Source organism: Leuresthes tenuis, unplaced genomic scaffold (genome assembly GCF_036924035.1).
Source record: "Leuresthes tenuis unplaced genomic scaffold, fLeuTen1.0.hap1 SCAF_23, whole genome shotgun sequence".
Taxonomy (NCBI): Eukaryota; Metazoa; Chordata; class Actinopteri; order Atheriniformes; family Atherinopsidae; genus Leuresthes; species Leuresthes tenuis.
In genome coordinates, this window is record NW_027325377.1 from 4,261,382 (window position 1) to 4,276,019 (window position 14,638).

Sequence of the window (14,638 nt, forward strand, 5' to 3'; positions counted from 1 at the left end):
TGTGTTGTGTTTTGTGATGTTCCTATGTACTTTAATGATTTTAAGTAGACCAATTACTAATCATAGCCAATCATAAATATGTCCATTGCCATTGGTGTGAATCGGCTGTTCGGAGCGGGACCTTAGGCACTGAAAGGTAATTAAGTGGTCGGTCGCCAAGTGGGAATGGGGCCATAGGAGAATTTTCCCGGATATCAGCCATCGGGTTTTTCGCTCCTATTCGCTGCGAACAGTGGACGATCCTGATGGTGATGTTAATTGCCTTAAGCACTTTTTGGGTTTCAATATTTTATGAATTGTTGTAGCTTAGTTAATTATTATTATGTGTTGTAATGGTACTTATGGGTGAGCAGGGTCTTGCCACTGCTTAAACCACATATAGTTTTGGGCCAAAATGAACTAAGATTCTACACAGAGATTGGGTTCGGGGCCACATACACACACTAATTTTAAGACATATTGAAACATTTATTGATTTATTCCTTGCATACACGTACAGGCGTGATACTTATAGCTTTTATGAAATGTGCTCATTGCAGAGTTATGATCAGTTGAGTAATGAAGGTTGAACTATTCTGGGAAAGAGGTTCTGTTCCCAGCATCATGATAAACACTCCTGATACAGAAAGGTTTAGCTAACGCATTACAATTGTTTTACACATGCATATGCAATGAAAACTTGCTTGCTGCTGATAATCGCAAAGAAGAAAAGCTTACACATAACAGCTCACATAATGAAGTTATATCAAAAGGGGGATAACAAGAATCTCCTGTCTGGTTGTGCTGGACCTCAAGGTAGTTGGCCACTTGCAGTTTGGGGACCTGCTAAGTTGGCTGCCGCTAACAGGTGTTACACAATACAGAATATAACGGTCCTACCTCATTTAGTTGACATGATTAAATCATGTCAAAAGGGGGAGTTGTTATAATTGGCTTTGATCTTAGACATTATAAATTCATATTCTGTATTTTCCTAAATAACCTATGTTCCTAGCTGGTACTTTTCCACTCTGCTCATACTGCACAACAGATGACCTTAAATGGTCCAAGACCTTAGAAGGACATAAACAACTGGGTCAGACAAAACATCTCTATTAGGGCAGATAGGTCTGGTACATTAGATCCACGCCTAAAACAGCACTCACACACACACACACATTGTTTATCACATCCAAAGAACACAACAAGGACAGCAGCTGGCATGAGCATGTCACCCAAAACTGGCCAATTATACTCTGACAAGTGTGAAAACAACTTCTGTGAGATAAAGCTGAATATAAATATGACATGTTTCCGGATAACGGGGCTCGGCCTGACGGATTTCCTGCGGGAGCTCTGGCACTCCGAGTCCAGCGCTGCAATATACTCTACTTGTGACCACTAATAAATACTTTTTTAATAAACGATTTCTCCAGCTTGTTCTTGGGCTTCCAATGAAAAAACCGGGCTAACAGTTTCATTTCCAGATGCATTTTGTAGTGTCCCTTGTGTAAGTTTTGCCTGTTTGCTTTTGTTCTTTGGAAGATCCTCGTCATCGTCACCTGCTCTGTTCCTGTGGATGTTCTGTCCCTGTCTCCAGCTCTTTAGCTGTTTGGGTCTGTATTTGGATTACATTCCTTCTGGGTTTTCGTTGGAGTTTAAGTCCGTTAAGTGTCTTCAGTATGTTCCTCTTTCAGTTAGTTTCTTTGTTTTACATATTCCTGAATCTACAGATTCACTGCATTAGTCTTCCACCAAAACATATCAAGACAGGGATACAACTTATTTTTCTTACCACATGTCATATCGCCACGGTGATAAAGGAATCTTATTGACTACGTACTTATGTAGGTTTTATTGCACTGACAGTAACAAGCATAGCTTCCTTTTCACTTGAGTTCATTGCGCCTCTGCCTGGCTGCTGTGTGAGTCAGAGGGAGGAGGCAGCAGCAGATGTGACAGTATTCAATCCAAACCGGTTTGGATTGTGAAGCAGAGGACACCGACACAAATACAGAGATCATCTGCGCTTGTAAGCCTCTTGTGTCTGTCACACTAATGAGGTAATTGGTCGGGACCTACAAAACGTTACAGGTGTGGTAACAAGAATATTACTTTACTTGTGTAGCATGATGATTCAATGATGATCGAATTAATTTATATAATTACAAATAAATGCAAATGGGTAAAATAAACAGCCATACAATATGAGGAAGTCTTAAGAGGGATTTTGAATATTACATAGTGGTATGGACTTTCATAGAGTCAGATGAGGAGTTCCACTGTTCAAACAGAGAAGGTCCAATTATTTCTCCTGACACCTCTAGTCATAGGGACCATTAACAGAGCATCAACAGAGGGTCTCAAGCAGAGATCAGGCTCATTAGGGGTTAGAGGATCATAGGTATATATGGATTCTAAATGTCACATGTAGCCAGAGAAGGGCAACAAGGATCAGTGTCAAATGATCGCTTATTTTGGTCCGTGTTAAGCCCACAGGCCTACTGGTGTTTTGTCTACTTTTATAGGAATTAAGTGCATCAAAATATTAGGAGAAATGAGGGCAAAGATGATCTTCTCTAAGTCTGCATTGGAGAGAATTGACTTGCTCTTAAATAGCAATGTCAGCTGGGCAAAGCATTTTCATCACATGCTTCAGAAGACAGGTCTGAGTTGGACCTGTCTTTTGTGTACCTTTTGTGCACACAAGTTACTTCTTTTTAAACTTCTTTGAATAAAGTGCTCAGACTGAAGGACAGCTCCTTAATGCAGCTAGTGCTGGATCCACAGGAGGTGATTATAATTGCCTCTGATTTAAAGTCATTTAGCTGCAGACATTTTTGCACATTCAGTTTATTATGTCAGATGATGCATTGTCTGAGTGGCCCTGCTGTGGTGTGCCTACGTGGTCAGCCAAGCCAGCCTTTGAAAGTAGCTTCTGATCTTCCTGCGCAGGACTCGCACAACACAGTTTGAACCCCCATAAACTTACAACCATCACTGCACACAGCACAGACAACAGGACTGTGGGTGTGTGGAACTGCTCATAAATCCACACCTTTAATCTCCCCACCAGACATGTTTTGTCAGCTTTTCATTGTTCATTGCACCCCTATTTGGTTATTGAGAGCTTGAAATAGTTCATCTTAAGCCCCTGTGACATTAAGTGAGTTCTCCTGTATCATATTTTCAGCTTTTTTCCATGTTTAGTCAGGTTTAGGCAGCAGTCAGTAACCAGAATGACGAGCCCCACAATTAACATCACCCCACCTCCTGAACACTGACACTGTACGAGACTGCATACATCAACAATGGCTGTTTTATATAGTGTACTGGTGTGTGGTGAGATCATTTCTAATAAAAAGGAAATACTGCACTTGTAATTTCAGTGGTAGATGAAGTCACATTTTGTGGTTTAAAAACCATTTGACGCAATAGGATTGAATCATCATGAAACACAACGTGTGTGTATATTGTAATTAAAGAAATTGTACCGGTGAGGCTCATTTGAATTTTTGATTGCCTCTAGACAACAATGGAGGTCTGTGACACAGAGGAATATGAACAAAGAATTTCAGAATAGAAACAAAAGGCATCGCAGCTGCCCAGCATCTCTTTTCCTTCTTCATCTTATGCTCAGCTGTTTGGACACACTGAGGTCGCACTTTGCAGCTTTATGTAGAAATGAGAATTAATCCCCTTAAGTGACACATTTAAACATACTTCTGACAGGTTTGTGTGAATTACATGCAAATTAAAAGCGACAGCTGAGATAAATGTTTTAACGGTGACTCTGAGAGATTATTCATCAAGGGATAATGGAACGCATGAATCACTGCAGGATTACCTTAATGACACTGCTTAGTATGAATGTATGTTGGTGCTACAGTGAAGCCCTGCTGTGTGTCTGTTAATCTGTGAAAGGTTGGAAATCAATAAATCCATGAGGAGGTTAAAGGCTGGCCAAACAGTTGTCCATTACACTTAGGTACATGTCACACTATTGGAAAGTTTATCCATATAAAACAACCAGATCCAGTTAAAGTCCACATTGGACATAATCCCGCAGTGAATAACAAGGTCAACTGCTGTCCGGCCACTAGCTTCTGTTAGCAGTTAGCACTTGAAAGTAATTGAACTTAATCAGTCATTTATGCTTGTCATCCATTTTTTAGAATTTTAAATGACAAGAGCACCCATCCGGCCATCTGTGTGTGTTTTCTGTGCTTAAGAACGAATATTTGGGTGTCTCTAACTGCTGCTACAAAAACAAACTACAACCCATATAACCTACAGTTATTAATGTTAGCGCTAAATACTTAAAATAAAACACAGAAGAATGGAGCAACAGGGAATTCCAGTGTTTATGGAGATGATATGTGAAAGAGGAGTTCTCAGTGGTGTCATTAACTGGCCAGGAACCGTAGTTCAGCTAGTTTGTGACAAAACTGTGCCTAAAACAATGAGGGCTAGACTACCTGCTGTGCATGGTCAAACTGCAGAATAAGTCTTTGCTAGTCAAGTATTTTTTTCAAATTGGTGTGCAGTCTGAACTCAGGCTATTTACTGTATGCACTCTCACACATGCTGCAAAGGTTATTAGGTACTACAGATCTCAAAAGGGGAGGACCCTATTGTAAAATAATGGATTAAAAAAGAAGCTCTCTCCTGTTTTTGTGTGATTTAGCCAAATATTAGATAATGAGAAAAGGACATACGTCTCCTTTAACTACAAGCTGCAATGTGGTATAGCCCTGAAGGTAAAGACAGCATCTTTTCTCAAATACTTTTGATATTATAAAACAATTTGAAAGTCTATTGATTATTCCGAGTGTGAGTTTGTGTGTGGTTGTTTGTCTGGTTTGTCTCTGTGTGGTCCTGTGATGGACTGGCGACCCGTTCAGGGTGTACCCTGCCTCTCGCCAAATGATGGCTGGTATGGGCTCCAGCCCCCCCACGACCCTACAGTTGGATTGAGCGGGTATAGAAAATGGATGGATGGATGGATTGATTATTCAACATATTTTCTTCCTCCTCCAGTAAAGCTATATTTTTCTGATTTACAGAAATGTTCTGGTGAGGGCTAGCAAGCAAGGCTAACTAACTTCCACCGTTGAAGTGAATGCTAGTTAGCAGAGCTTGCTAACACTGATCATCCAGAAATATTACTTTTGGTTCATTTTAGTCCAGCATAACATGGAACACAGACAGCTACGTTCACCATATGTGTTTAGTTTTGTTATAGATAAATGTACTTGAAATACTTACAGCAGATAACTGTAACTGGTGCTTTACCACTTCATGACTCAGCAAAAGGGTGACCAGCAGGAGGCTCACAGGAGAATGGGAATGGACATTTAGACTGTGACATTCGAAGGTGAAACAATTAGCAAAAATAGCTGGTTATATCTCTTTTGTGGTTGTAGGCCCATGATACGCACTTCCAACATTTTTTGTGTTAGTTCACTTCCACCAAAATTAATAGGTATCACACCATAAAAACGACAAACAGTGTCACCTGGATGGATAGGCATAGGGCTATTTTGACCTCTAAAGGCAAACGTGAGGTTATCGCTCATGTGCATTTTTTCATCCATTTATTAGAAATAATTTACAGTGTTGGTTTATTCTATGCTATTTCCCTGAACATTGTGCATTGTCTAGCACATTGAATATAGCACAGAGATTAATAGGGGCATATTTGGGGAAAAAGGCTGCATTTCATCATTGAAACATGAAAATTTCATAAAAATTCTATAATCCAAGATGGCCGCCACCCCATGATGTCATAATATTCAAATTAGGTGTGTAAATTTGCTTCCTACATAAACTTTGGTCATCCTTAACATTTCTTTAATTTACAGAAAGTCTCTATCTCATATCAGTTTTAAGATATAGCCTTTTGAAATGTATTTGTCAAAATCAAGGATTTTAGAAAAAAACCTCTGGCACCTAAAGGGTTAAAACTGATGGGCTGACGCCTGCGTGGCTACGTGATCATGTCATGATCATGTGATGATTTATTTATTTTTTGTCAGTGCTTTGACAGCATAAAGAGGTCGCCATCAGGTATAGGTTTTTCACATTAGGAATATGTACTGGTATTTCAAAGGTTTTCTTTTTTTTAAAAAGTGCGACTCACTCAGATATTTAAGCAATTTACTTTGAGTGAGTTGGAATGAAAATACTGTGTAAAAGGAAACCACCTTGTATTTACTTACTGTAAGTTATTTTGAGTATAAATGCTGCATGAATTTATCTGGAAACCCAATCAAAATGTTTTACAAATAAATCAATGTATGAACCCCACGATATGCATTTCCTGATTTTATTCCCACTATGTGATCTGCTACAAAGCATAAACAGAACTGAGAATACAGTTTTTATCTAGCAGCACAGTGGCCTGAAACACAAACTCAGGAGAAGTTTTAAAAGGTTTATTGCACAGACTTACAGTGAGGGATGAATGATGGCAATTAGATGGTTGAAAAATGGAGGGCTCAGAAGCCTGAGGGTAGGCAGGGCTGAGTGAGCAGTCCTTTTGAGAAGAGGAGGAAAGGTGGGGAGTGATTTGATGGCTGAGCAGGGGGGAGGCAGAGATGTGAGCTGGATGGCAGATGGTTCGGCTGTGAGCGCGACTGAAGGTGAGACTGGTTGATTGGCAGATGATGGTTGAGCAAGCTAACAGGTTGGCAGACAAAGTAATATCTGAAGCACAGCGAGAGGTAACATTGGCACAAAAAATCCTTGAAATTACAGAGACAGAGTTTGGACAGAGAACAGAACTACCTCTGCCAGTGAGAGATTTGACCTTGCAAACCAGGAAGGATAACATCCTGCTGCAGTGAAACATGACATTGTGAGGACTTTACCTTACCAGCACCCTGGTATGAAGTTTGGGTGTTGTCTGATGAGCCTGTGTGAACACTGCAGGCAATTACTTGAGCAAGGTGTTTTTTTTTAGCTCCTAATTTAATTAGGCAAAGTCTTGGTGAGATAAATCTTCTTTTTCCTGGGCATCTTCACCAGAACAACCAGCAAAGAGGTAAAAGGGCATTGCAAAATGACTCCATATTATATTTTTTGCATTTTTTTGTATAAGCTGCAGGAGACTTGAATTTCCCTGAAGGTTGAATCTAAGTCTAAAAGTGAACTAAATCTGCACTAAAGTGCCTGGCAGATTCTGTGTTCACTGCCAATTGTATTTTTTTGAGAATAACAACCATGAACTTAGCTTTAGCAAATAGTTTTGGTCACTGAATCAAACAAAGTAGTTTTAGTGCATAAAACTAACCATACAAGGAGTGAAATCGAAAATGTATCATCAAGTGCAAAGAAAATGGGAACCAAGGAAGGCTCAAACTCATTCTTCGTGATTCAATGGTCTCTCTCAATGATGTGGCTCAATGTGCTGAATTCGCGAAAAACTAAAAATATGCAAAAAAAGATGAGCCACATTCTCCAAAAATCCATAAATTTCAGGTCGACGACTTGGTGCTTTCTCCACCTTCGCTCCAACCACCTTTTGAGGACTTTTTCATGCTCATGAGTCAGCATTTCAGAATGATGTCAGTGTAGGTGAGGCCAATATGTGAAAGCACCAATGCCAAAGGATACATTTTACATCTGTCAGACATGCTATAAGACGCAGTGGGATGCGTATATTTTAGAGGTTTGGTATCTTTTGTTTGCCAAGTGCGAAAGGCCAACTTCAGCAAATGTCCAAACTCGATTCCTTCAACACTGTCTAGAGTTAATATGAGAAAATGGCTGTAAAGTCAGCAAACTGAGTCACTAACGTCATGTTCACATCAATATTTATGAAGAGGATATTGCAAACAAACGCCAACACTTGACACCATGAGCCGCTGTTGGTACAAGGTGGAAGTGAAGCTTCAGAAACGGCCGACTGCATTGGCTACCAAGATGTTTTATTTATTGTGAACTCTTCATTTCAACTGCCAAAGAATGTGTTTTTTCCTTCAACAGTTAGCTATGCAAAGGTGTGACTGTTACTGCAGATTTTGTGCAGAGCAAAGCTGAAACTTCAGTAAAACATGTCTGTCATATAGACTAAGTTATGACAATTAGCTGCAGGAAGACACAGGCGTCAGATGCAAACCTATGGAAGGAGCAGAACAGGGCAGAGGTGTTTAACTTCATGCTAATGTTCCTGGGTGAGAAACACAGCAGAGCAGAAAGCTGAATATGTAAATTACAGAAAGGTTCCAGATGGAGGAAAACAACCCTTATCTTGATTGTCACCTCTTGATTGCCTTTTCAGATTTCCTATTTAGATGTCTGTGGTTAACCATCAAACTTGAGACCTTTGAATCTCAGCAGCACTCAAATTCACTACAAGATGTTGCCAATCAGCTGTCCATATGGTTTTTATTCATCCTCAATCATCTGCAATGGCTGTAATTATGGGCAAAATTATCACGAAAATCACCATTTAAATTGCGACTGCTTTTGATATATTAAAAAATGCTAATGATTAAAACGTAACCAACCAAAGGCTTTCACCAGTGGGTGATTTACCTTCTTCCTTGTGAGGTGCAACCCCTGCTGCCACAGCCAATACCAGCTTCTCACATTTTATCCAGTTATCTTCATTCTTTACCAATTAAATTCTATTTTATCATAACTGTATTGATATAGTATTTGAACACATCTTTCCAGTTTTGCAAGGTTTTTTTCAGTGCACTCCTGTATAAGTAGGGCCATTTTATGGTCCATAACCCACATAACTGCTTATCTTTTTTCACTAATGTACAAATTACTAAAATAACTGTCTAAGCATTACACAACTTCAGCAGAACCAAAAGACAATTAAATGTTTGCACGTCAGATGAAAATCATAACATGAAGGAAGTAGAAAATACACCAGTGTTATGTAGCTGCTCACACCAGACTATATTCTGCAGATAGTTGTGCTTTTAATGGTTAATGGATCTTGCCTGCTGGTAACTAGTAAAAACATGTTTTTTTTTCCGAGATCAAAACACACAGGACTCTTTTTCCCCCACAAGTTCACACTATTTCCTGCTGTCTTGAACATACCACAACAGCTACCTTCTCAAGCACAAATTTCCACCTTTGTTTGTAGCAGCCAGTTTTTGGGGTTATATTCCGCTCTGCTGTAACATACCAGCCGGTAGGCACATAACAGACAGACCAGTCAAATTCAGGTTGTAGTTCCTCCTGCACATATTGGCTCCATATATTTTCAATTCAATTTTAAAAAGAAGGCTGCTTATCCGGGCATCGTTTCACCTACTTTTCTAAGTTTAATTTTGTAATGACAGAACTATCCCTCTGCTGATGCTGTATTTGATGATAATTAAGAACTCTGAATTTAAAAGTTCTTACTCAGGAAAATCGAGGTTGGATCTCCTTTCTTTTTTTTCATTAAAACATTTTTTGGCGGTAAATCCCTATCTTATATAGAGCATATGTTTTAGATTGGAGAAGGATTCCTTGTTTTCATGCTCAGATTTAGCTCTGTTCACTCTTAGAACGCTGTCCTCACACCCAAAGTGAGCATAGTATTAGGAATAGGCATCCATGAAAGCCGACTGTCTCGATTCCAGCCTCCTTTGTTATTTTGCTTCTTGATACTGAAGACATCAGAACATATTTGCCAACAGAAACCCTCCTAAAAATGGGATAATTTATTATTATTTTTGAACTTCCCATTTTGAAGTTCAGTGTGATATGAAGTTTTGGATGGAGAGAAAGATCTGAAGTCAGGATAATTATAGCTGCATCAGTGACACAACAATATCCTGCAAATCTGAACTGCTTGCTGAAATTTCATATTTCCAGACCCAAACAGAATGACAGGATTGAGTTTTTGCATTGCTAGTCATTTCAGACACCAAAAATATAAGCGCTTTCTTTTTCATTGTATGTTCATTTGATGACGGAAGCTGATGCAGTCCCTGACGGACTGTAAATCCACTTATCCATTTGGCTGAAGGCACATTTCCATTCAGCAGTGGAAAAGATAGGTGTGTTGCTCCTTTTGAACTGCCTTTGCTGTTTTCTGCCATTCACACGAGTGAGAATGTGACATCTTTTTTGATAAAAAACACCTTATTTCCATAGCATCCCTGTCTGAAGGCTTAATCAAGGAAGCCAAGCGTCCAAAGTAAGAAAGAGAAGACAGTGGACTTGCAAATCAGCTAAAAGATGTCCACATATGAAAAAAGATTAGGGTGTTTATAGACATTTTGAATAAGGTGCCTGTTGACATTTGATCATTACAACATTTAATAAAACTTATATTAACTGCAGTGGGCATCATTGCTGCCAGACTTGTAGCTGAACTGCCTGGTGGTATTGGCACCTCCACTAAAGCGTCTGGGTCATATATCCACTGATTTTCATGAGGATCCATGTTTCTGTGTTAATATTCAGCATAGTGCTCTTTTGCATAATAGTAGCAGGATTATTTAGCTTTTTGCTTCGTGGCCTCACAATATCCCTCCTACCCTCTTGCGCCTGTCAGTTCTGAAGCCCAAAGTGTAGAGCTCAAGATCTTCCCCTGCAGCCTATCTAAGCCCCCCTTCTGTCCAGCTGGAGTCATGCAGCCTGCCTGACAGAAAACCCATTCTCAGCTCAAAGCTTCCAGCAAAGATTCTACAACACATTTAGGGTATTTTCGAGAACAGCTGTTTTAAATATGTTCAAGTGCGCTGCAGGCTGTCTTTAAACCCTAGGAATCAACCATGAATTGGGTTGGATTTTACAACCTGAGTAAATCAGGATGACCCATCTGCCTTTTAGTAGAGTATTTCTATTTTACAGGGAAAAGTAGGGAAAAGGTTTTTCCAAGGCATCAAAAATGGGCCTTTTGAACTCAAAGACTGGACAACAGAGCTGCTGGCATATGCTGTGAAACGTGACCTTTTCTACACACACTGTACTCTTGCCAAAGAGCTTTCACGTGTGTAGCTGGAAGCTACCCAGCTTGTGCTTTAAGCTCGCCCATCTTTTAATACCACAGTGTCTCAAATGTCTTAACATGCAGTCAACTCTTTGGCTTTAAGCTGAAGCTTGATAGGCTGCACAACAGAGACTAAATCTGAGACCTGTTGCCTTATAAAAATCCAGATGATGGTTCATAAGGTGTGATGTGAAAGGGCTGAAAACCAGGTGAACTCTGGCTGTCACACCTAACTTGTGTCCAAGCGTGACTGAGGCACATTCGCATCCAAAATAAACAAGCTGCTCTTTGAAAATGTTTTCTGTAAAGCCATGGTGTGATAGGTTAGTTTGAAAAGCTGTATGAATTGACACTGCAGTAGCGTTCCTGAGCACTTGCTGTCATTCCAATATTACATCAATTTAAGACTGATTTCCAGCCCTATTCCTTCAAATGTCTGCAGATTCATACAACCTTTTATGATTTCATGTATCTGACCTTACAAACTTTTTAAAAAAGATAATCTTCACTGAGAAACTTTTTTGAGAGCCTGAGATTATCTTTTCGTTCCTTATTAAAAGTTTGAATATTATGGAAAATGCAGCAAAAAAGCAGCGATTCTTACATTTACGTTGACTTTTATTTCATTGCAGATGGTGTGAACCCAAGATATTTCAGTTGATAGCATAAATCCAGTTTAGGTTTCATTTCATCCTGCAACATAAAAAAAAAATGGTGGTCTTCTAACACTTAAGATGTTTTGGCATTCGATGCAGCATATGTTGCTGTAAAATCTCAGTGAACTTTTCTGCATTAATGCTGCCATCACAGAAGTGGAAATGAGCTTTGCCCCCTGATCCAACCCCATACCATCACAGAGCCTGGCTGCAGGGACTGGCTGCTGACAGCAGGCTGGATGCTGCTTTTGCTCTTTGCTCCATTTCTTCCAACAAAGATGTGGAATACTGATGGGTCTGACCACAGCACACGTTTCCACCGTGTGACGGTCCATCCCAGACGCCTCCGAGCCCAGAGAAGTGGACGCCGCCTCTGGACGAGGTTAACATCAGGCTTCTTTCCTGCACAGTAAAGCTTGTGAATGGAACTCTGTATTGTAGTGCTTGACAAAGGTTTCCACAGTAATCCCTTGTCCATGTGCTTCTATCAGCTGCTGATGAATGACGGTTCTTGATGCAGCGTCTGAGGGGTCAGAGGTCACGGGGTCCAGCTTAGGCTGGCTCCCTTGTCCTTTACACACTGAAACGCCTCCAGATTCCTTGAATGCTTTAATGATATTCTGCTCTGTAGAGGTAGAAATATGCAGATCCCCTCAATCTTTCTTTGAGGAACATTGTTTTTAATCAGTTTACTAATTTTTCTCACACTTTTGTGGACAAACTGGAGATCCTCTGAACATCTTTGCTTATCAAAATCCTTTTATTCCACTTCATTACCAGGCATAAATGTTCCTGTACTTATTTACTGGAATAATGAAGTCCTGAAAAAAGTCCTGGTGCATCAGTATGTCTTTGTGCTAATTCAAACAGAATACAGGGTGAAAGCCAGCTCACTTTTATTCATAGTCTTTGTTTTTGTTTTTGGATACACAGTTCTTACTTTCTCATTTCTTTTCCCACTGCTACTACTGTGGAGCTGGCTGATAATTTGCCCCAGATTATTCTAAATGCCCAGTTTGTTCCGGGCTTAATTTTGCATGTCAGTTTATGGCCGTCAGTATTTTATTAGCAGCTCTAACCAGCCTGTTAGTGGTGGCACGGATACAGCTCCTCTTTCTCCTTTGTTTGCTTCTTTCTTCCTGCTCATTTTCAGGATCTGAACTACCTGACCTTCCTGAGTCATCTCTTACTGGCCTTGCTGCTGTGTGAGTCGCTGCTCACTTCTCCACCTTGCTGCCCAGCTCCAGCTGTGACTTTGTACATTCTCCACTCAAGTGATATGAACTACTTGGATTTTGAGGCCACATTTAATTCACCTCAGCTCAAAGACAAACATTCACAGATGTGTGATCTCTCCGCCTGCTGCTATTGTGGAGCTGCTTGTTATGTGTCCCTCCTTCACCTCGTCATTCTGGCTCTGAGTTGACTTTGTTCACTCACAAAGGCTATTGCGGTATTTCCTAAGTGCTCATGTAAAAGATGATGCAGCCACTTAGTTGTTCACCGACATTTATAACCGCATTTATAACATCACCCAAATGTAATGAATATGATTGACTTGAAAGACAAATCAAGGCTAATTTCTTCATTTTTCTTTGAAAAAGAAGGGAAACATTAAGATTCTTTTCTCTTTTTTGATGCCATCTTTGCCAAATATACCCAAAGCTGGAGATGCTTTCTACATTCCTTTGCTGCTGATCTCCTCACTTTTTCTCCCCACCTCCCATCCTTGAAAGTCTGTACTCAGCAAAATCTTCCTGGAGTATAGATTAGGGTTAGTTTATTAGAATAATATACATAAAAACTCTGACTATCCCTTGGAATATTGTCAAATATATTGTTATAAAATAGTAGGAATATGGCACCATGACAAACCTGCTCAGAAAAAGCAGACCACCCAAACTCACAGAGCAGATTTTAATCAGGAATTAATCAGGTCATTCATCAGAAAGGTAACAAAGTGACCAAAGGTTACCCCGAAGGAGCTGAAAAAGCTCCAGAGCAGTGATTAAAGTGTTTGTGCATTGAACCCCTTTAGTCACACTCCACAAAGCTGTGGCCAAAACCAAGAGAAAAAACGCTACTGCTTAAAGAAAGCAACACAACAAAGTAGTTTGACTCCCCTCACAACTGAACCCCAGAGGAAGCCCACACTGGGAACCAGCCTGCTTTTATAGAATGACACACAACAGAACGGTCTTTAAGCTTTTCATTTTCTTTAAATGTTTTTGGCAGAAGAGTAATCATCAAACTACACTGACAATACACACAAATCCCAAATTTGAACGAAACTCACAAATTACACTTTTTCATGCCACAAATTCCTTTTTCTGATGGTGAAAAACAAATTCAAAACATGATGGTGTGGTGAATAAGGGGGAGTCAAACATGAACAGGCTTTCTCCTTTTCTCTGTGACATCATCGTTTATGTGAATGCAGCCAATCACCGCGCAGATGTGGTCTTTAACATATTTGTCCATATTGCATGTTTTTAGATGATGCAGCAGTTATAATGTAGGTGTTTATACAGAAGAAACAGAGAAATATGTGAAAGACAGCAGCTTTATTGTGAATTTGACCATCAATGTACTGTATAAGTGAGCATTTAAAGGGCTGCAAAGCAGAATGGAAGCGCAGTGATGAATCTCTGCATCTGAAGAAGAAGAAGCTGTACTGTTTAGCAGCTCAACAGATGATCTGTAATGGTAAATATCCTGCGTTATAATTACATTCACTCTATGATTAGTTCATTTTTCTTTGACTGTGAAAGCTGTAATGAAAACATGTTAAAAGTAGAAGATCCACCTTTCATGTAGGCCAGGTTACACAGTCTTTTATAATCTGCTATAAAAATGAGGATATTTAGAAAGTCATTTTCTGAGAGGGGGGCAAAATCATTCAGAATTGTCAAGTTGCTTGTTGATATTCTAGTCCAATCGGTTTTAGTTATTAATTCACAGTATCTGTGTGAAGTTGACAAAGACACTAAACCCAGGCTTTATGTTGTTTGGGTTTTTCAGATAGTAATGCTGGAAACCTGTGTAGTGTACT